The sequence below is a fragment of the Humulus lupulus genome, chromosome 7 (genome assembly GCF_963169125.1).
Source record: "Humulus lupulus chromosome 7, drHumLupu1.1, whole genome shotgun sequence".
Taxonomy (NCBI): Eukaryota; Viridiplantae; Streptophyta; class Magnoliopsida; order Rosales; family Cannabaceae; genus Humulus; species Humulus lupulus.
In genome coordinates, this window is record NC_084799.1 from 56,162,145 (window position 1) to 56,172,082 (window position 9,938).

Here is a 9,938-nt window from a genome sequence, read left to right on the forward strand (position 1 = left end):
CCCTCGAGCCACCAGTCATTGCTGTCGAGCCCAGCCCTGAGCCCCCTGCCGCCGAACAGCCCGACCCTGACCCCCTTGCCGCCGTCAACCACCATTCCCCGAGCCCCTGCCGTCGTCGTTTGGGCCTAGCAGAAAAAATGCGATAGAGAGAGAGAGAAAGGAAAGTATAGGGATCGGGTGGGAGAAAGGGTTTCTTTCTTCTATATTTTTTTTTTACATGTGAAAATTTGTGAGAGAGACTATATTATTTAGCGAGAGTTCCTAAAGGTGCCGCCTTTTTTTCATTTGGTTTTGTACTTTACCACTTTTTAACCATCCTTACTATAATACTTTTTAAATAGTCTTATCTTCTTGTGTTATGGAAAGAGGTGTTTGGTGTAGTGCACTCTATTGAACGGATTTAGCAGAGCTGTAGGACTAAAGGTTCAATGTTTGAGTGAGACAGTATTCTTTAAAGTGGATCTTTGATCTAGTTATTACCATATAAAAATCAGGGAGAAGGGTAAGCAGAAGATTGTTTTATATCAGTTATCCGCACTAGGAGTGCAGAGTTATGTCTTGTGGATTTGACTAATGCCCCAGTGGTTTTGATAGATCAGATGAATAGGGTATTCAAAGATTATCTTAATTGGATTTGTGATCGTCTTGACTGATAATATTGTGGTATACTCTCAGTTAGAGATTGGCCAAGGCCAAGGAACGCCTCAGAGGTCAGGAGTTTCGTTGGACGGGAAGGATATTACATGTGCTTTGTGGAAGAATTCTAAGTCTTCCTACAAATCAGAACCAGTTTATAAGTTATTATGATATCTCATTGACAAAAAACACTACAACAATTCTTCTTATATATTACATTAAAATATTAAGTATTTTTATAAGTGTTATTAATAAATCCTAATAAAAATAACAACCCGGAAATTTTACAAAAATAAAAATTAAAGAGACGGCAAATGAAAGTGATCCCCGCCTTTTCTCCTTCTAAACGAAAGAAGCTCTAAGCTGCTTCTCATTTTTCAATATACGCATAGCACACTTTCCCTTTCTCTCCCTCTCACGTCTCTGCCCAAGCCAGTTGACCACTTTCTGCCTGTTAGGGAGCCGCATGGCCACCAAAACCCTTTCTCCATATCCTCACCTATGAACACACCATCCTCCACCGCTGGTTGCTTGTCGAAGTCATGCGCCTCTATGAGATTCGAGGAGTTTTCCAGCCACCTCCGTCCTCCATTTATGGAGCCAGTTGCACGGTTGGATTAAGCTCTTCTTTAGGTTCAAAACCCTCTCAAGGATCGAACCCTTAGATTTTCGGAGTCGCCGTCAGTTCTTTGATGGTGTTGGGTTCTTACGAGGCAGCGGGAGATAAGGTGTCTCTCTTTCTCTCTTTATTCTATCAAGTATTTGATTTTATATATTTTCTCTTGTGGTTTGCCATGAATAACCCTAAAATTCCTCACTCACTCACTCCCTCTATTCTTTATCTCTATCTCTCCCTCTCATGTATCTCTCTATCCCCATCTCACTAATACCTCTTGTCTCTCTCTCTCCATCTGTTACAGTTCTCTAGTGGTTATGAAAACAGGAAGTGGGAAATGTTGGCGAAGCTTTCAGGGAAGATGGGCTCGACTTCGATTTGGATGGGGCTATTTTGTAGGTAATATGTTTTATTCATTTTTTCTGTAGATCAGTTCACTTAATATTATTGCCTTTCTCTTGATATTGACATTTTCATTTATTAATGCAACATATTGAATCATATTTGTTAATGATTTCCTTTGTAACAAATTGATATGCTTTCTCCTGTTTTTACTGATTCTGAGGTTGGTGTAATGTGTGAGAATAATGTACAAATTAGGGTAAGGGAAGCACTTTTAATTATATTGTTTGTAATTTGCCAATTGGTTTATGGTCCCTTTCAATTTGCGACATCAGTTTATTGGAATGATTTATGGATTTAAAAGGAATGATTTCTTTTTTTCTTATTATTTTTAAAATAGATTTTGGGAGATGAAAAGAGTGGAAATGGACTATGCAAACAATGATATTCTCGACAAAGCAGTTTAGAAGAGTCTTTGCAACATTCTAGCAAGTGGGTTTTATTTAAAGATGCATGTTAGATTTAAAATTGTTCATAAATCTTATTATTTGCACAAATTGATGTGGTAAATAACTTAAATGTATCGAAAACTATATTTTATGCTATAAGAGAATTTGAAAACTAATATTGGTGGGGATTTAGTATGATTTATGGTTACTTAGTTGTGGCAGAGGAGTTGGTTCGTAGTAATTAGTTGGAGGATGCCAATAGGGTCCTCTTGTGGGGTGCCAAAGGTACGTGGGCTTTAGTATGATTGGAATATGCTTGCTGTACCACCAACTGGCTCGCACAAGGTAATTTTATGCTTTTCTATTGTAGTGTGCTTTTTTTTTAGCACTGGCCTTTTGTTGTTTATCCTTTTCTCATTTTCCAAACATGCATGGTTCACTTGGGTAAAATCTTGTGATCTAGCACTGGTATTTGATATTTGAAACTAAGTTGTAATTGTATGGCAACTTGAGTGCATAGGTTGGTTGTTTAGTACAACTTGTAGTGGGTTTTACTTTACTTGTGACATTGTATCTTTTAACCTAACTCCTTTTTGTATTTAAACAAGAAAAATGGAAGTATCATTTTTTAAGAAGCTTTTACTTGAATGTGTAACTAAACTTGTAAATTTTAATTTGTTTTTTACTTCTCTTGTTATTGTAGGAAGAAATGCAATGGATGGCATGGAAAAAGTTGTTAGAATTTGAAAAGTAAGAATCTATACTATATTTGTGGTAAACTTCATTAATGGTTTTCAATTATCCTCGCTATTGCTCAGTAATAGAGAGGAAATTTTAATCGCTATTTCATAGAATATTAGGTTGATATGTATACATATATATGGTATGTCATTAAACCAGCTTTTTTCTACTACCTTCGTTATGTTAGGTTGTCATTTGGTGAGTGACTTTATGCAAAGAGTAGCAGCAAGTCTTTTCAACTGAGTAACATTTATGGATTTAATTCATAATTAAATATTTTGATACCAAGACCAAGTCTAACACCAGAAGAAAAAAACCCCAATATTAGACATTTACCAAAACATATAACAAAATAATAATAGAATAAATCAAGTGAGAATTATTTTTTGTTTTATCAAAAAGAAAGAAAGGGGGCCTAGTTCCATTACCCAAGTGTGTAAACTTTGTTGAGACCCATGATTTAGCTTCTACGCCATTAATTTTTTAATGCTTTCCACTATGAATTGTGATAAGGTATTTCTTTTGTTTCCAAATGATCAAGTAGTAGAGTCTTTGGAGACCTTGAATTTGACTGATTTACTTGTGGCTTTTCTTGTTGCCGCTATACATGTTTAATGGAATAGTTAAATCCTTTTGTAAGGTATTTCTTTGATCAGTCTGATTACAATGTGATTGAATCCTACATTGCTTTGTTTTTTTTTTCACTATTAATGGCAATTATGAGGAATTGTATTGCATAGAGATACTCTTTAAATCTCCATAGAGCTATCTGTGTTTTTTTCTCTTTTGTATTTTAATATTAATATTTTACATTGTTTTTGTTTTTGAATGTTATAAGAGAACTTGCTCCTACAAGTCATTTTTTTATTATTTTTGTTGTTAACAATACATAAACAAGTAATAGTTTACATGATAGCAGTTTGTAGGAATTGACTATTAGATACACACTGGATTTGTAAACATATATGAGATGAAAACTTCTAAAACCAATTTCAGGTTTTTGATTCAATCGTTGTTGTGTCTCTAGTTAATTTTTTGGATTTTATATTTTGTTAAGTTTTTTTATTTATATTTCTATTTGATAGTTTTATTTATGTATAATTTATGCGTTTATATTTATATGGATATTATAGACTTGTGAAAATGGTAAATCAATGTATTTTATTGATGAATATTTTAAGAGCCTCTAATGTTAGACATAGAGCCTGATTTGATGTTATAGTGCTTGTAGTCTCTTCTAGTTTTGTACAAGTTAAGCATTGTCAAATAATTATTTTAACATTAGAATAACCAAAAGCCCTTAAATAAGATTTTTCTATTGTTATCTTACTGGTTTAAGCAAAAATTAGTCACCATGTGCATAACAAAACATTAGAAACACTATATAATCAACAATCAACTAAAAAATACTGTTACTTAAATTTTAAAAATAGAATAAGAAAACTATGTATAGTGCTTGGAATGAATTAAGTTACTCAAAAGTATGTTTGAAATAAGCGAGCTACTCTTTGACGTATAGTTCTTTGTAGAGTCCAAGAACTTTACTTAGCTAATTGTTTAGTGGTATTATAGTATGTATAGTATTATCTTTGTTACTGTGGATTTTTGGTTCAGACCGGGAATTATTTGGACACTCATAGTAGTACTTATAGATTTTCTAAGTTTAACCTATAGTTTAAGAATATTAATTTTAACCTAAGGTTGATTAATATGACTGATATTAAGGATTATATTTATTATACTATAAGGTTTAGATATCAACCAATAGGATTTTAAGCACATGTTATGAATGGTGATTAAGGATTAAGTATTTTTGAGGATTAAATTTAATAAGGAGAAAAGTTTGAATGTTATAGGGTCAGTCAGCAGCTTTGAATATGTTGAGGGCTTAGTCAAGGCTGTTTACTCCATTCAAACTTAGCTAAAAATGTGTAATTTCATGTTTAAATATTCAGCGTGTGCCGATATATCGCAGCTATAGGGGGCGATATATCGCAGCACGTAGATACGGAAAACACGAGACGATGCACGGTCGCCTCGGGCATACTGGCCCAGGCGATATATCGCCTCCTCTAGCATAAATTCAAACATTTTTGAATTCCTTTCCTTTCAGCCATTCAAACTTCTTCTTAAGTCCAGCATCTTTTGAACGAGTCTTCAGCCTCTGCTGAACGATTATTCAAATTATTTTCACCTAAAAAGCCATTATTTTTATTCAAGTAAAATCAAGATACTTTCATTCCCAAACTCTATAAATAGGACCTAGTACCCAGCCATTATTCACCTTTTACTCTAAGTTCAGAAGCTGCAAGTGCTAGGAGAGTGTGAGAGTTAAACACTTGGGTGGGAAAGTCATAAGCTTAATCATCTTTAGCTTATCAAACACTTTGGGAAGTAAGGTTCTTTAGTATTTCGGTTGTGGATAGATTGGTCTTGCAAGTCTTTGAGGTAAACCCGAAACTCTATTTCATTTGCTTCATGTTGTTTTCTTTCTCAAAGCCTTCTACTCAGTCCCCTAACCTCATTCTTATTTTGGTTAGGGAATCCAAGTTCTTAAGCACATAAGTTGTGGTAAGCATATTTCTCAATGGTTTAGTCTTCCTATTCATTTTCATTTCTTCTTCTTCATAAGACTCACTCTTTATCATATGGTTTTAGGAGTGTTCCAAAAGTCCCAACTCAGTCCATCATATCCCGGTAACTTTGGTAAGGAAAATAGGATAGAATCTATATGTGTATTGCTTATGTGTTATGTTATGAAATATGATATGTTATGAATATGTTATGAATGTGTATGTTTGTAGGCTTGGGCTTATGCCCTATTTGACTAACAAGACCCCAAAAAGATTATGGGCATATGCCTACTTAGCTAGTAGGACCCCACTAATCTCATGGGCATATGCCTACTTAGCTAGTAGGACCCCACTAATCTCATGGGCATAAGCTTGTTTAGTCTATGGGACCCCAAGTAATAATGGCCATTATAATAAGTGTATGTATTAAGTGTTATGATATATCTTTACGTTTATTATGAAATTTATGTTTATGACTATGTGTTAGATTTTCCTTGCTGGGCATTAGGCTCATTCCTTTTTGTTTTATGTGCAGGAAAATAGCTTTAGAGGCGGTAAGATTCGTGACGCTTAGAGCATGTGTATCGATGGTGAATGGAGTCAAGGGGCTGAGCGTTATTCGATTCGAGGATGTAGTCTCGTTTTACCTTTTTATGGTTTTATATGTATTTTCCGCATTTCTTATGTAATTCTTTTCATTTTTAAATCATGTTTTTTTTTTAAAGACAATGGGATCCCATATCCTTCTTAGTATTTTATATTTTGTAAGTAACTCTTATTTCTTTTACAAGTTACTTAATAAAATTATGGTATTTTCGCAAATGTAAGTTCTATTTAGGATTTTATGTATAGTTTCGTTAATGGTCCAAAAGTCTAGATTAGTGGGTCATTACATTCTTTTTAGCAATTATGCCCATATATTACATTAAAATATCACATATTTTAAAAAGTGCTATTGTCGCATGCTAATAGAAGAAGACACGGCTAAAATGAAATATAAGGCGGTAAATGAAATACACTTAGGCGCCAAATGAAAGACAAAATCAAAAGAAAAAATTACTATCCCTAATCTCTAAGGTTGAATCCCTAATAACCCGAAATGCCTCCTCTGTTTCTCTCTCACACTCAGTAACTCTCTCTCGCTCTATCTTTCTAATCCAAATTCTACAACCTAAAATCAGATACAATTTGGGGTTTGTAGATTGAAGTTGTTTCCGTGTCTTTGTGAAAGTCAGATATGATTTGGGGTTTGGGATTTGAATATTAAGGTTGCTCATGGTTATTTCATTATGCTTATTTAAATCTCTGATTTACACTCCCTTGAATTCGTTCTCAATGTAAAGTGGCTAGAAAATTTGTATAAGAAGATATATTGTCATCTGATTATGTTTATTTTTTTAGGCATACCCATGTTAACATTATTAATTTATTCGTTAAAAAAATTAGTGACAAAATATTTTTTTTATAATAAGTAGTCAAAATATTTATCACAATGCTTAACGGGTAATGCTTCACTAAAGCTTTAAAATTTTATAATCAGGAAATGAAAAAAGAAAAATTCCCTAACAGATATGCCTTTTTTTATTTTTATCTTTTTCTAAACCAATGCATGATTGATGGAATTTCTTTTACAATAATCTTTTTAAATTGCCTAACATTTTTTGTTTATTTATTAATGTGGCTCGCTTCTCTTGGCTTTTTATATATTCTTTTTCCATTTTCTTTTCTTAACTGGTGGCAGGCATGTTTGGTTCTCTTTTAACTCTTTTATTATTTTCTTTTACTAACAAATCTTCAATTTATTGGTTTAAGGTTCTGACACTAGGCTGTGAGTGAGTGAGTGCAATTCTGGTTTAGGAAGCATGACGAACTGTACTCTTTGATATGATGTTATTAGTACTTAAAAAAACAAGATATGCCCAATTGAAAAAATATATATTTTTGGATAAATTGAGTTGGAAGTTTGGTTGTATTGAAGTTTTCAAATCATTTCTACAAGCTCCTTACTTACTACTACTACATTACAAAGAGGGTGGTTTTGCCATTTGGGTATCTCTGGTTTCTCTCAACTTTCATGTATCAAATGGAAACTATCAATAGAAAGTATGTTGTTGCTTTCTTCTTCATTGCCTTTTCATGCTTGTTGGATTACACAAATGGTGTGCTTTCTTCCAAAGGGGTTAACTATGAAGGTACGTAGAGTTTTCTGAGCTTTTTTTTATGTTTGCTTTGTATATGAAGAAATTTACAGATGAAGTAATCTACTGTTTCTCTACAAACAAAATTTGTAGTTCAAGCTTTGATGGACATTAAGAACTTGTTTAAGGATCCCCACGGTATACTTGATAATTGGGATGATACTGTTGTTGATCCATGCAGCTGGAATATGGTCACTTGCTCTCCTGATTGTTTGGTCATTAGCCTGTAAGTAAATTCATGGCGAAAACACCAAACTTTAGCTTATATTGGCAAAATTTGAGCTTATATGTCACACACAAATTTGAGACTTGAAACTTTAAGATTTTTTCTAAGTAGTTGGGAATGGTTTTTGGTGCTACAGAGGAACTCCAAGCCAGAACTTATGAGGCATCCTTTCTGCAAGCATAGGCAACTTAACAAATCTCCGGAGTGTTTAAGTGGAAAAACCAGTGCTGTCATTCTCATTTTGTTTGTCTTCATAATTTGTTTGCTGCTGACCCTTTATTTATTTGTTTATTATTATTATTTCTCTGTCTACTGACTATTACAGAGCAATAATATAACAAGTCCTATCCCCTCTGAGATTGGGAGGCTCCAAAAGCTTGACACACTTGATCTTTCCAATAACAACTTCAATAGTCAAATTCCCAACACTTTATCACACTTAAAGAGTCTTCAATACATGTATGTAAACTTTGTTAATTAATTTTGAGTTAAATATTTTCATGTTAAGCTTGATGGTAATTACATGATTTGAAACTGGACTAGGCAACTGGACAATAACACTTTGAGTGGAGCAATTTCTGCATCTTTGGCTAACATGACACAACTTGCCTTCCTGTAATTCTTTTCAACTTTTAGCATTTTAATACTACTTGTTATCAAGGCTCCATCACAAGTTGAATAGTTTATAAAAAGGTTTTATGGGAGTTTTTTTTAATGGTCTAGGGACCTATCATACAACAATCTAAGTGGTCCAGTACCAAAGTTGCCTGCCAAGACCTTCAAGTAAGTCATTTTCTATATTGTAATTGTTGTTGTTGTTATTAAGATAGATTATTTGAGAGATTATCATTAAATAACATGTTACAACTGCTCTAATTTGCTTCTTTATGCCACTTTTGAAGATGCTCAAACTGCTAGGAGACCCAAAAACCATAAAATTGCTTTAGCCTTTACTTCAAACCTGGGCTGCATTTGTCTACTAATTCTTGGGTTTGGTTTCCTTCTTTGGTGGAGGTACAGACACAACCAGTAAATTTTCTTTGACGTCAACGATTAGTAAACCTAACTCATTTTTTAAGCAATATCATTAAAAAAGAAACAGAAGAAGAAGAGATTAACAGTTGTAGGCTTTAACAAATTTCAGAGCAACATCATGAGGAGGTTTGCCTTGGAAAATTGAGGAGATTTCAATTTAGAGAGCTTCAGATGGCAACAAACAACTTCAGCATTAAGTACTTGGTTGGAAAAGGTGGTTTTGGAAATGTCTACAAAGGTTGTCTCAGAGATGGTACAGTAGTAGCAGTTAAAAGACTTAAAGATGGTAATGCCATTGGTGGTGAGATTCAATTCCAAACTGAAGTTGGGATGATCAGCCTGGCAGTTCATAGGAACCTTCTTCGGCTTTACAGGTTTTGTACGACGGCCTCTAAAAGGCTCTTAGTTTACCCCTATATGTCAAACAGCAGTGTTGCCTCCCGCCTCAAAGGTAAGCTGGCCTGTGATGTTCTATTTTTTTTTATCAAATTTATCTTATGATATTTTTCCAAAGCACTACTATCGAGAAATATAGGTTTTCATCACTAGTATCTTATTGGAAATAGATATTTCTACTTTTGTATCTAAGTTCATAATTTGTAATCATTCTATCATTTTTATCAAGTAGACATCTCTATTGAAATGCCATTGATTGCCAAACCACTGCATATTGGCAACTTTATGTCTTGGAATCTTTTCATATTCTCTATGAAATTAGGCACTCGTGATAATTATCATGCAATCAAGGGAAACCATCCATGACAATTGTTGATTCATTTTTTTAATAATTCTATTTGTTCTATTTTACAGTTCACTATCAGGTATGAGTTTGAGTATTAATCATTTAATTTCTTATGTAGTTGAGCAAGCCGATGTCACAATGGAAACAAGAGCATAATGAATCAACTTTTTTATGTACTCTTTTAGTTTACTATTAACTTTAAGTTGAAGCATTAATTATTTAAATTTTTTTGTAGCTAAGCATATGGACTCACAACAAAGACAAGTGCACAAAGGATGATGAATTGAAGGATGGAGCAAGTTTCATGCATGATTTACTTTTGTGTATCTTGTAATGTTTCTATTTTTCATTTTTGAAGTAAAAAATGTTCAAGATTATAA

The 9,938-nt window shown here is 33.4% G+C and overlaps 1 pseudogene; it reads left to right on the forward strand.

Annotated features, from left to right (window-relative positions):
* Positions 1 to 1,673: 1,673 nt before the first annotated feature.
* Positions 1,674 to 9,468, forward strand: LOC133789622 (protein NSP-INTERACTING KINASE 2-like; annotated as a pseudogene).
* The last annotated feature ends 470 nt before the right edge of the window (positions 9,469 to 9,938 follow it).